The sequence below is a fragment of the Carlito syrichta genome, unplaced genomic scaffold, assembly GCF_000164805.1.
Source record: "Carlito syrichta isolate Samal-C Ts95f unplaced genomic scaffold, Tarsius_syrichta-2.0.1 Scaffold308491, whole genome shotgun sequence".
Taxonomy (NCBI): domain Eukaryota; kingdom Metazoa; phylum Chordata; class Mammalia; order Primates; family Tarsiidae; genus Carlito; species Carlito syrichta.
Window position 1 is genome coordinate 434,750 of NW_007252587.1, and position 13,387 is coordinate 448,136.

Genomic DNA, 13,387 nt, shown 5'->3' on the forward strand with positions numbered 1-13,387 from the left:
TTCAGCAATTACAATTGTATAGTGTACTATTCTAAAAATAACTCTGTTTAAAAATGCCTGTATGCAATTTAACCAGGAGTTTAGAAAGGAAGTTTTAATAACAACTATGAATTGATGATTATTTTGGATAATCAGTACCTAGCACTGTACCTGGCATAGGTAGGCCCTCAGTAAATTTTTTTGTATGAATTAATATTCTATTACCTGTGATTCTAAAGATCCCCTGCCAAGGCAGTCTTCTCTTATACTGCTAATCAGAACAAATTCCAATCACAGTCCTATTACATGACCCTTTGATGTAGCAAGTGTGTATAAACAACCAAAAAGGATGTCATTGCTTAAAGGATAAAAGGGGCTGACCAGGCAGGCGCATCACATGAGTCACTGCAGGGTGGGTGTTCACAGGACCACAAATGGCTTACCCTTTTGGATGAGAGCAGAGAAAAGAGGTTAGGAAATGCATTCCCCATTTCATGGATAGGTGATCCAGTAATTTTTTGCTACCAATCCCCGAGGACAAGCATTAATTAAAAAGGTCATTGCAGAAAAGCTTTCAGGAAAGGACATTAAAATTAGCTATGGGGACCAAACGTTTCCAACCCTTTTGTATTCTTTGACTCAAAGTGATTTTTTTCCTCCTATTATAAGAATACGCTTACCAAAATCAAGGAATGGTGCTAAGGACAAGATAGTATATAAAATTTTTTCTGCATTGATGGTCTCTTAAAATTAATACTTTAAATTACACATATTTAAATACACTGTGGCATGATGTCTTTCCTTCAAACTGTCACTTCTTCGTAATTGACCTTGCCTATTGATAGCCAGATGTGATGTAAAACAGAAGGCATTCTTATATTCAGTCACAAGTAAGATATTTCAAAGAGAAGATTCCATTTCTAAGTTTTAAAATACCTATGTACACCTATAAACATTGATTTATTCTCTTTTCTCTAATGACAAAAGCTAAATTAGTCTAAAAATTATGAGTAGTGCATTTGGAGAGCACCCCTGTGTTATAACCACCCCACCTCTTTAATCAATTTGCCATTCCAAAGTGGAAAATGATTTAGGAAAAGCTGTCAAACAGAAGAGAAAGAAAATCTCCTCCAGATAAGTTATGAAGAAATCTGCTTCCTTGAATCCTTAACATTTAAACTGTCCACAGAGATTTAGAAATGAAGGAGGGGGAGGCCGGGGGCAGGGTGGAAGGTTGGAGCCAAGAGTGGAAGCTGTAAAGAGAGACTAACTTGGACCGGGGGGCACCATCCAGCATGGAAGAAGAATGGGAAGTTACACGGTGAAAAATCAAGAGAAAGAGAAACAGACAGGTGACAGAAAGAACAAGTATGGGACACGGGCATGAATGAAGGAAGAAGACAAAGAGGAACATGAAAAGTAGAGGAAAAGACAAAGGAGTGGAGAAGAGGTCATGGGGGGAGGGAGGACGGAGAGCCCGCAGGGAAGAATGAAAAGAAGAGAAACTGAGAGAGAAAAGGAACAGTCCCTCATCACCAGCTCTGCCTTCTTCATCCTCATCTCTTTTTTTTCCGATGGCACACTGACAGAAGATTAATTCAAGTCAGCTGCTGAAAATAATTATTGCATTATGGGAGCAGTAATCATTATTTAGAACATGATTAAATATGTCTGCACCTATTGACTCTGCCTATGATTTATGTATTTGTTTAGTCAATAGTCTAATGTAAATGATGTAATTAATTATAGATGGTGGTGTCAGGTCATTGGTGAAAACAATCTGAGGAGAACAAGGGCTCTGTTTTTTTCATGACAGATGCAGGCGGGGGTGGGCTGAGTTGAGGGAATTCCAGGGGAACTTTTTCACGTGTGAATGGCGGCTGGGATCTCAATTTGCATGTTGTCTTTCTCTTGTTCAGCCTTCGTTTAGAAATTGAAATAACTTGTTAAGCAAAGGGGAAGGGAGCACATGGTTGCCAGGAGGACACCTGGGACTTGGGCGGGTGAGTAGGTGAAGAGCCAGCTGCTCCCTAACACAGGGGAGCGTGGCACCATCATTTACCGCTTCATAAAATTAAATGTTTTCCAAATTAAATCAGTAGGCAGTGTGCAGGAGGCCTACTATCTCTAATAACAATTTTTCAATCAATATGAGGGGCCTTGCCGATATGAAATCTGAGCTGAGCAAGTTGGGATGGGCTGGGGAGAGGTGTCGGGGGAGGGAGAGGAAGTGGAAACAAGGTTTGAGTTCCGAAGCTTTCAATCAAACCCAAGGTTTAAAAAATATATAGATATCTATGCATGGTGGATTTGCCATCACTGTGAGTCTATTCCCCATAGATTTTTCTCTTAACTGATAATTCGGTCAGTCACATTCCTCAGAGGGATGTCATAGGTCACCCCAGCCCCTGTCAGGCCTCAGAGAAACCATTTCCATTTTAATGCCACAGCTATAATCTATCAAAGATGTGATGTACAAGATACAATGAATTTAAGTGGTCTTCATATATCACTGAGCTTTCATGCCTTCACCTGGGTAATAGTCTGAATTACTCTCCCTACCTCACAATCTGTCACCCCCAGTAAAATAACTGCCATGCCGGTGTTAATGGCAGATTTGTCCAAATTGGGACCACAGTAGCCAAAGTCATTCTACATCATAAACTTTAGCATTCAGTGCTTAGCCTGGAAAGGGCCCACAGCTTAAAATCCTTCTGGAAATAATTCTGTGGAGAGGCTCTACTCGTGTTTTTATTTATAAAAGCAGCTAAAATAAATCTAGCCGGGACTGCACACAGCCTGCCTTCTCCATTCTCTGTATCTGGTCCTCTCTCTCTCTCTCCCAAACCCATCTAATCTGACTGTCACTTTCCCCTGAAAGGTATCTAATAGACACAGTTCCCTTCCTTAGACAATAAACATAGCAGAGTTCATAAGACTCAGCTTATAGTTAGTGGCCTTCTTTGCAACTCAACAATTAACCCTTCTTATTTTACCAGCAAGTGGTAAAAGTCCTGTGTTGCCAACCCATGTACATCTCCCACCTAAACTCTTCCTGGCTGTGAGAGTAGTGCGCTGCCAAAACTTCCAGTGATATAGGACTCAAGTGCCCCCCTTTCAAGTAGGTTCATGGATCCCTCTCTGTTTCTAGCCCTTTTCCCAGTTCCAACATTCAATTTATTATTCTATTCACAAGCGTCAGGTCAAATGATTTTTTTTTTTTAAAGTACTAGATCAAGAGTTAGAAGACTGGTTTGGACCTAGTGCCTGAGACTTAGCAATAGTTATTATACAGATATGATATCTCTTCCAGAGAATATATCTCTCCCAACCCAGCCATTTGCAATGCTACCCATAGATCCATATATAGAAAATATTGTATAATAGTCGATCATTGAGGTACTAAAACTTCTTGGTCAAAACCAAGAAAGAGTTAGACAGCAGATCAATGCTTATACACACTCATGGAACCCAAGTTTCTGTATAAACATAACAGTGTATCACCTATGTATAAGAAACTCAAAGTTTTTAGACAGTATTGAGAGAGGATCTTGGTTTCTGTGCATCACTCTCACACTATAAGGATATTCTAAGTGAAATCTTATAATACATTAAAAATCTTCAAGGAAAGAGCAGTCTTGTTTTGTTCACAAGTCACCTAGTACCAGAGTTATCCAATGCTTATAATTAATAATCACAGATAAACATATAAAGAGTGTTTGTTTCTCAGAAGGCTGTCTGCTCTAAAGTTGTTTATAACCTTTCTGTTCCGTACTCTTTATATATGAAAATGGGGGCCATTAAGACTTACAGACATTTTAACTCTCAAGGCTATGATAAGGATTACTGAAGTATGGTTTATAAAATATCTTGGACCACTCACTCCACAGGTTATGGATTTCTAAAAATGGAGGCAAAGCTGTCTAGAAAGCCGATGGCTTGGTTAAAAGGCTCAAAAAGTCAATAGAATTGAAGTTATTTAGGAAAGGTTCAGATAGAACATGGAGCAGCAATTATTCCTTCAGGTTTCACACCACTTGTGTTTAGCAGTAACAAAAGAGTCTTGTCCTCTTCTTTCTGATAATGCTCTCATTAAGATAAACAGTATATTATTAATGCTGAGGGTTTCTCCAGCAGGCTCTGTTTGCTTCCACTTTATCTGAGCTCCTCTGCAGTGAATTATAAACTAAGAAGATATAAATTAGAAATATGCTCCCAGCTAGCCAAAGTCAATGTAAGCCCTTAACTTTAGCTGGAAAGAAACTGTAGTAAAATGAGGTTGAAAGAAAGAATGTTCCTTCTACCAATGTTCTTGAACTCACCATGGATCAGACTTTACTGGATTCTCCAATGTGTTCATAAAGTGTGTTTTTAAGCACATGCATACAAACATGTGTCATGAAGAGATTTTCCCACTCCAACAGAGGAACACTCCAGCAGTCCCCTGAAAAGAGAACCCATCCCATCGATATAAGTATCCCAGGTCATCACTTTCTCATAATTTTGCACATCTTTTGGCCTGAAAGATTATTTGGACTGTTATAGATATAAAAAGGATTTAACCTGATTCTCATCTAAAATAAAAAACTAAAACTTGCTCAAAGAATTCCAAAATAAATAAATAAATAAATAAACTTTTTGGTTCAAATGCACAACCTGAATTTACTATGCAATTAACTTCACTTCCCTAAAACAGATAGAACTGAACAAAGAGATAGCAAACTGTGCAGCCCGATATTTAGAAATTCATAATAGATGCCCCAAAAAGGGAATAAAAATGTCTATCTAGAACGTGCCTGTTTGTCTCCCTCCCTCATCATCCCCCTAAAAGGACAAGCTTTAGAAAGATAATGGTGTGTGTGCTGATAACACTCAGATTTCCTAACGCTGTTTTTCCTGTGGGAAAATACTTACCTTGTAAAACAGGATGGCAAGGTTGTGCTGGCCCTATGTTTGCACACTTGAACAGTTTACAAAGTTCTCAGTAATTCAGAATCAAAGCAGCAAAAGTCCTGCCACCTCTCATTTCCCACAGTTTTTAGCTAGGGCCAGAGTTTTGCACTCGTTCAGAATGCTTGGATATATCCCTTCAGTGTTTCTCTAACTTCAATGTTCATAAAATAGTATTGTCAGGTAAAAGACAGGATGCTCAGTTTCATTTGCATTTCAGGTAAACAACAAATAGATTTTTAGTGTAAGTATGTTCAAATACTGCCTGGGATATACTCACACTTACACACGCTGTTTATCTGAAATTCAAATTTAACTGAGTGTCCCGGAGATTTTGTTTGTTTGCTTGCTTGCTTTTTGTGCTTTGTTTTGTTTGTTATATCTGATAGCCCTAGAATTACCAGGGATTTTACAATGTAGATTTTCTGTTCTCATACTCCATAGATTTGGATTTGATAGTTCTCTTTTAGGACCAGGAAATCTTATTTTTTTAAGTAAGCTCCCCGGATGATTTCAGTGCAGACAGACTTGAACCACTTTGAGAAATACTTCTTAGGTGATAGAATGTCCCCTGATGTACCTTCATATATCAGCAGCAAAATGTTTTGAATTTAAAGGTGCCAGTTATTGTACCTTTGCCATAGGAAGCCTAATATGTGTGCTTCCCCCATCTAAAATCCCAAAGATAGATAGAGTCCTTGATCACCCAGAGGGGATAAGCACAAACAATATGAATTTCTGTCAAGGGATAGATGGAGCCTATTACCTCTTTCTTGTAATTTTCCTTTTTTCACATATAGAATAAACTGATTTCTGTTGCTATATTTCTTTTGCAACTTGGGTATTATTTCCAATAAATTGAATCCCTTCCATGTTTGACATATTACACTGATCTATGACTTTGCCTTCATTTTGTCCTGTTAACTAGAAACCCACTTCATCATGAAATATGTTCCTCACACTTTTCTCCATAGTGGGTAAAAACATTGATAAAGTATCATAAATTGTAGGTCATTTCTCAAATGCTTCCTCTTACGGTGAGGATTAGGAAAAGGAAAAGTAAGTACTGATCAATGGACACTTGATAAAATTTATACCGAATGTATAGACAGAAAAGCAATGTGTATTAGAAGCCACATAGAAGACACGTGCTTCACACCCAGATTTCGTTTTTTGTTTGTTTCGTTTCTCTGTTTTTTGAGTCAGAGTCTCACTCTGTCGCCGAGGCTAGAGTGCAGTGTCACACTCATAGCCACCACAGTCTCAACCTGTTGGGCTCAGGTGATCCTTCTGCCTCAGCCTTCCACATAGCTGGAACCACAGGTATGTGCCACCACACCAGGCTAATTTTTTAACTTATTGTGGAGATGAGATCTCGCCAAATTCCCGAGTCCGATCCCGAATCCATGAGCTCAGGCAATTCTCTCACCTCAGCCTCCCAAAGTACTGGGATTATAGGCGTGAGTCACTGCACCTGGCCCAGATTTCGTTTTTTACTCCACAATACTAAAGGAAATTCAACCTTTCTCTCTCTAGCAAGTCAGTCCTGCCTCAAAAATAAATTAATTGGTAGAAACTTCTAACAGTTATTTTGCCTGTAACCTACCTAGATAATATACCTAACTAAGATAATAGGTAATATACCTAAGCCATCAGAGAGCTATTCAGTCCTCCTCTTTATTCTATGTAAATCTTGGGTACACAGAATTACTTAAAGCCTATTTTGGACAAGACGTGTCACCCAAAAAACCCCACTGGTCTCAACACACACAATATCACCAATATAATTTGATATACTGATTTACTGTGTGCCAGCAAATCTCCGAGGCATTCTACAAGCATTTTCTCAAGGAGGACATTGCAGCAACATTTTACACAAATGAGAAATAAATGGTCTATGATCTAACTCAGACCACAAGGTAAGGGATGGACAGAGTAAGAGACAAGGAAAGAAGAGGAGCTAAAAAAAAAAAGTGGGGAGAGAAGGATGATGCCCTTTAAAACCTATTTTGATTAGATGGTCTTCCAGTATTCTTTCTCCAAAATGCCCTGTATAACATCAAATGTCTAAGATCCTTGAATAATCCAAGTAATTGATGCCTTTTTTGCCATGGCGCAATATTCACTTGAACAGCTTTTCTTCCCTTGAAGCTATGCCTTAGTAAAATTAACATGTTCTTTATAAATACATTCAGCAATGAAAATAAGCACTCGCCAACATGACCTGGTAATACATAGCTTAGAGTCCTCTACTCCCAGCTGCAGTGTTTAGAATTGCAGAGGCCTCCAGGCAAAAAGCTAAATATCCCTCTGCCAAGTCTTCTCAGTCACATATTGAGGAAAATGAACCTGCCTCTCAGGACTGGTATGAAGAATAGCTTATAAAAATGAGTTCGAAACCCTTTGCAAATACCAAATGTTATATGAATGCTAAGTAATAATAAAAATCTGTATGAATGCAGCAATGCAGTCCAACCTCCAGGTGCTTTTTCAAACTGGACACCAACCATTTAAGATTCATCCATCATTCACCTTCGGGCATCCCTTTCCTTATGAAAAAAAATAAAATAAAATGGGCTGTCTGCATAGCAAGGAAATGGAAAAATTGAATTTCAAAGCATATAAGCCCTCATACCTTGACCATTTGAAGTAATGGGCTCTGCTGTTTAGTTAGTGAAGATAACGTCCATGTAGTAATAAAGTCATGGACTGATATTTTTATCAATGATCATTATGGCTTTGTTTCCTCCTCAGAATACACGAGATTCTAGCTCCAAGTAGATTTCTAAGACACTGTCAAGCTGATGGGACACAGCCAACATCACAGTGTTTGTATGGTCATTGTGTTTGTCCCTAACTCCTCCAAGAAGTCGCTTGTCAGTAATCCCCAAGCACTGTCTGTTTATATGTGTAAGACAGGGAGGGGAAGAAATACGGTGTTCACGAGCAACATGACAATGATGACTGCCATCCTGCAGTCCCTGGCAGCAAGAAGGATAGAAAAAGGAGAGAGAAAGAAAAAGCTCCTCTCCAGCAAACCGTTTCCTTCCAAGACATGATTCACTAACATTTCATTTGACAAGTTGTAGGCACTTCTAACATTATTTTTTTCCCCTTTGCTGTTCATTTGGGGAGCAAAGATTTATTGCCTCTCCTGAAAAGGACCAGGGATGCACTAGAAATAAGAATCAATAGTTGTTTTTTTTTTCCATTGCCCATCTTTATAGAAAAAAAAACCACCTCTTGACTAGGTTCTTAATTCTTTTGAGTTCCAGAATACAGTGACTCCTTCTCTATCAGATTAAATGAAATTCAAAAACAGAAGCACACAGTAGTCATATTGTGGGGAAAAGAAGTGATCCATTTGAAAGTCAAATACTGTCCCCATGTGAAGTTTCCCTGCCACACGAAGTCAATAGCCCCTGTCACCAGATTGCCCTACTCTTTAAATGTAGTGTGCATGAATCTGCCGAGCATATGAGCTGCATTGTATATGACTTTGTACCAAATGTACCCTTAAAAAAAAAAAACCTATGTAAGGTTTCATTTATAAAATGTCAAGTAATTACTGTTTAGTAAAACAAAGGGAAAGAGGTGGGTCCTAGCTCACCCAGATTTTGACATCGGATACCTGGCAAAACAAAACTGAGCCAAGAAAGCTGAGACTGGGCTGCAACAAGTTTTACTCCTGGGTGCAAAAGCAGAACATAACATCTATTTCCTCCCTGGGGCAAAATAAGTGGATCCAAAGAGGAGCAGGTAAAGTCTGCATAGGCACAGTGTATGAAACTAATTTTTATGAGTACTAGCATGCTCTATTGCTGCTCAGATAGGTATGACCTCTTTCTATATGCATATCATATGCACATACATCCTTTCCAGCAATCCTAGCTCTGGCTGTTAAAATGGCCGGGAGCCTCTCAGCATTTCCATTACAAAATTTGATTTTCAGGGATTTATAACTAAACTGAAGATTTCCCTCAGAGTGAGGCAAGAACCCACCAGGTCTCAGTTCAAAGCACAATTTTGCTTTCAGTTTCCTGAGAAGTTTGGTTTGGTCATTATCAAGTTATGGAAATGAAAAAATAAATAAGTCAAAGCTTATGGGAATATGGTTTTCTTCTTCTTCTTCTTTTTTAAACTCCCCATGAAGCTTTCAAATAGCTTGGTTATCTGAAATGACATTTAGTCCAAAATATGGATTTCTTTCTTAAAATGGCTGCAACTTTGACATTTAAAGATTTGTTATTACACATGCATAGAAGCTGCTTCCCCAAAAGATACTTGGCAGTACTGTGCAATATGGTATGTATCACGCATACTTAATGCCCACTTGCCAATGACCCCTTCCTATTGCTGGACTGAAGAAATGGCTTTTAACAGGAATGGCAAATATATAACCAATTCAATTATTGCTTTATTATATTGCACTCATTAAAGATTGCCTGAAGAGTAGCATAGATGGTGCAAAAATTATTTAATTTCGTGCATCAGTCTAAAAGTAATTATTTACTTCCAAATTAATATTGGCTGAAAGACCTTAAATCCCCTGCCACGGAGGACTTCTGGAAAACATTATGGTGATTCTTTATAAGGTCCAGAGACATAAAAGAAAATAATTAAGGTCAGGATAATGCTTAATAAGCATTCATAGAAAGCACCATTATGGTTTCACACAAAGATGCAATAATATTCCACATGCTCCAAAATGTATTTCCAAACATACAGGTTTCAGTCAAGTCTAAATAGGTTCATTGAAAAAAAGAATTCATTGTGACTCTCAGCTACACAGTATTTCTTTCTCTTGATGAAAAAAACATATGCTATACACTTGTAAAAGTACATATATATAAAATGTATTTGTAAAGTATGATCATAAAGCTTTTGCACAATCATTTAAATATTATCACTATAACAATTCCACATTCTTTTGCAAGCACACAAACTTATTAGAAACAGACAAAGACATTACCAGACAAGATTTGTGCATGAAACTGGCACAATGAGTTTTGGTTTGACCACAGGCTGATGACACTGAGGTGTTCTTCCTTTCTTATTTTTTTCCACAAACCATAAGCCGCCCAAGCTGAAAGCAACATAAAAGGAAGTGTGAAAAAATGTTCTGTGCAATGGATGCATGATTGAAATGTGTGAGTTTTTGATTCATGCAATACTCATTATATGCCTACCGCAGGCCAAACACTGAGCTCAGTTTAATGATCATGAAGATACTAGTCATGTTCTCAAAATTCTCATGGTCTAAACTTTGATTTTTTTACGTTAGTATTCAGCTTTAATCATATTTATGTCTAGCTATTAATATATACTCATGAAACCATAAAAGTAAAAGCCAAACAGAAGACATTTCTGTTCCTGTCTCAACAAATTGAATGAGTGAGTCTTTGAGAGGGTGGGGCATGGAAGAAAAGTGCCTGTGGCATGAGTCAAATACCAGTCAAAAAATACCCAAGGTTTTTTCAGCTCTCTGAACTCTTTAGCAAAAAAAAAAAAAATACACCTCACAAGAATCTGTTCAACTGCTTGACCACAACACAATTGATAAAAGTGATATATAATTCTGAAGAATTTTCTAGTCACAATGCATTTTCACACACTTTTTCCCACATGATCTTCATAATAACTCTGAAATAGGCATGGTGTGTGTGTTTATTCTTATTTTTTAGATAAATAAACTGACATTGGAAGAAGTTAACCACGCAGTTGGGAAGTGATATTTTTGAGACCAATCAAGACTATGGAAACAGTAAGAAATAATACTAATGAGACTTTCCATGCACACTTTTCTGAAGTTTAGTCTGTCAATAAATCTTTTCAAAATTCCAACACATGTTATGTTTTTGTTTATTCCATGTGATAGCTGAGGCTTTCATTTACTGTTGCAATTACATCAGCCAAAATGTGACACAGTCAATATTTCTGATGATTGTAAATACTAGAAGAGTAGTCATTAGCTTAATGTCATGGTAAAAACTGCTTAGGCATTACAACAACAAAAAATACAGGTCAACTTGACTGTCATCTGACTTTTTCTGCCATCAAAGAAAATTAAGGCCAAAATATTTGCTATTGAGGAAAAGAGGGTGTGGGAGCGCTTGCAGCATGCAGAAAGATTATCTACACAGGAACAAAAAACACTGTTGATAATGTGTCAAATCTCCATTTGACTCTGCCTGTGTCCATCATCACTAAAGTGCACAGCACAATAAAACTGACGCAATGAGTAAATGCAATGAGTTAGAATAATGAAAATGATCCATTCACCCCCGAATTTTTTATTTTTTATTTTTTGCTCTCCAATCTGTAAGAATAAAGGCAGGTTACTTATCTCTCTAGGAAGGACAGTTGACTGTCTTGTGCATCTAACATACACATAAATGGATTGAACATAGACGTACCAAGAGTGTGGTTCATAGGAGAGAATGCAGAGCACGAGACGTATAGCCAGAATTCGGGACTCTAGACGTCTTCCCATCACTTGCTGTATGACCTTGATCAAATCACCTCTCAGCCTTGGTTTCCCCGTGGGGGGAGAAATAAAACGTGAATAATAAAAATATTCTGCTATCTCACAGGCGTAACAAAAGGGAAAGCACTTTGTAAACTACGCAAAACACTGTACACTTATGAGGTATCGTTTTCAAGGTATTATTATTTTCATGACCACAGGGGAATTTTTTTTTTATTTTAAATGTAGGTTTTTAAATGCCTGAGAAAATGGGGCAGTCACAGAACCATGACTTTAAACAAACTTTATTTGGGCGCATGACTGACTGGCAATTGTGTGCAATCATTTTAGCTGTCACAGGCTCAGAGAAATGTGGGCGAGCTCTTCCATGAAATGTTTATATTTCATAAACAAAATGATGTGCTTAACAGTCAGAGCGATGGGTGGGTTCCGGCTAATGCATTTTCCAATGTGTGAGGCAGATTATTAATGCGCTCCAGTAGCTGTTAATTTCAGTTTGCCGGAATGATTTATGGGGAGGTAAAGGAGAGAGACATAATCTAATTGAGATCAGAATCACTGTTCTAGCAGCCAAGCACCAGCATGGACCCTCGGCGCGGCAGAATGATTAATATCTAATAAGCAAATAATCCGTTAAATTATTATAAACATTACTTTTGACAACTCTTTTGTGGGCAAATGAAAGAGGAGAAAAAAGAAAAAGAAAACAAAAGATGTGAAATCACCACATTCGCTAATGATTGTGGAAAGGTAGATTTTGTCAGAGCAAGGGTGATGGATGTCATTATGGGCTTGAGTACTACGATCAATTTTAAGTACACTAGGGGGACATTTTTACCATAATATGAATGACAATGGAATGCCTGGAGCAAGATCACTCTTCAGATGCAGAATTAAAGAACACTCATTCATGAAGTTCCTCTGATCACACCTTATCATTCTCCAGCTAGTAAGTAGACCAGTCCCTTGCCATTGAGAAGGTCATCAGATCTAGTGCCCAAGTGAAGAGGTCAACAGCCATTCTTTCACCAGCTCCTTTTAGTTTTTCCATTCCTTTGATTGTTATGATTTTAATGTGGTAAGATACACAGAACATTTACTTACTATTTTAACCATTCTTAAGTGTACGGTTCAGAGGTAAGCACACATTCTCGTTGCTGTGCCACCATCACCATCAACCATATCCAAACCTTTCAAGTTTCCAGATTGAAACACTGTACCCATCAAGGCCAGCTCTCCATTCCCTGCCTCCCAGCCCCTGGCAACAGCCATTCTATTGTATGTCTCTATGAATTTGATTCTTCCAGGTAACTCATGTACGTGGAGCCATCAAGTATTTATCCTTTTGTGATAAACATATTAACATCACATCTTCAAGGTTCATTCATGTTGTAGTGAGTGCCAGAAATTCCTTTCTTTCTAAGGCCGAATAATGTTCCATCGTAAACCATATTTGTTTATCCATTCTTCTGTCAATGGACAATTGGATTGCTTCCACCTTTCGGCTACTGTGAATAATGCTGTCTCAAAGATGGGTGTACACAAATATCTATTCAAATCCCCACTTTCAGTTATTTGGGGTGTGTACCCAGAAGCAGAATTATTGGATCACATGGTAATTCCATTTTAATTTTTTTAAGAAATCACAACACATTTCTCCACAGTGGCTGCACCATTTTGCCTTCCCACCAGAAGCATAAAAGGGTTCGAGTTTCCTCGCATCCTCACCAACACTTGTTATTTTCTTTTATTTTCTTAATATAATAGCCATGCTAATGGGTATAAAGCAATCTTTTAAAAATAGTTCAAGTTATCTAGTCTAGCTGTGTTATCTCTAAAGGATCCAGTTGAAGTTCTTTTCAGCCTTGGGCTTGCTCAGGAACTTTTATCTTGTGTGTAGTTTAACATAAATCTAATATCTACATTACAATAAGCCTAGAGTCAGTGGTATGCATCATCTAGCTGAGGAGG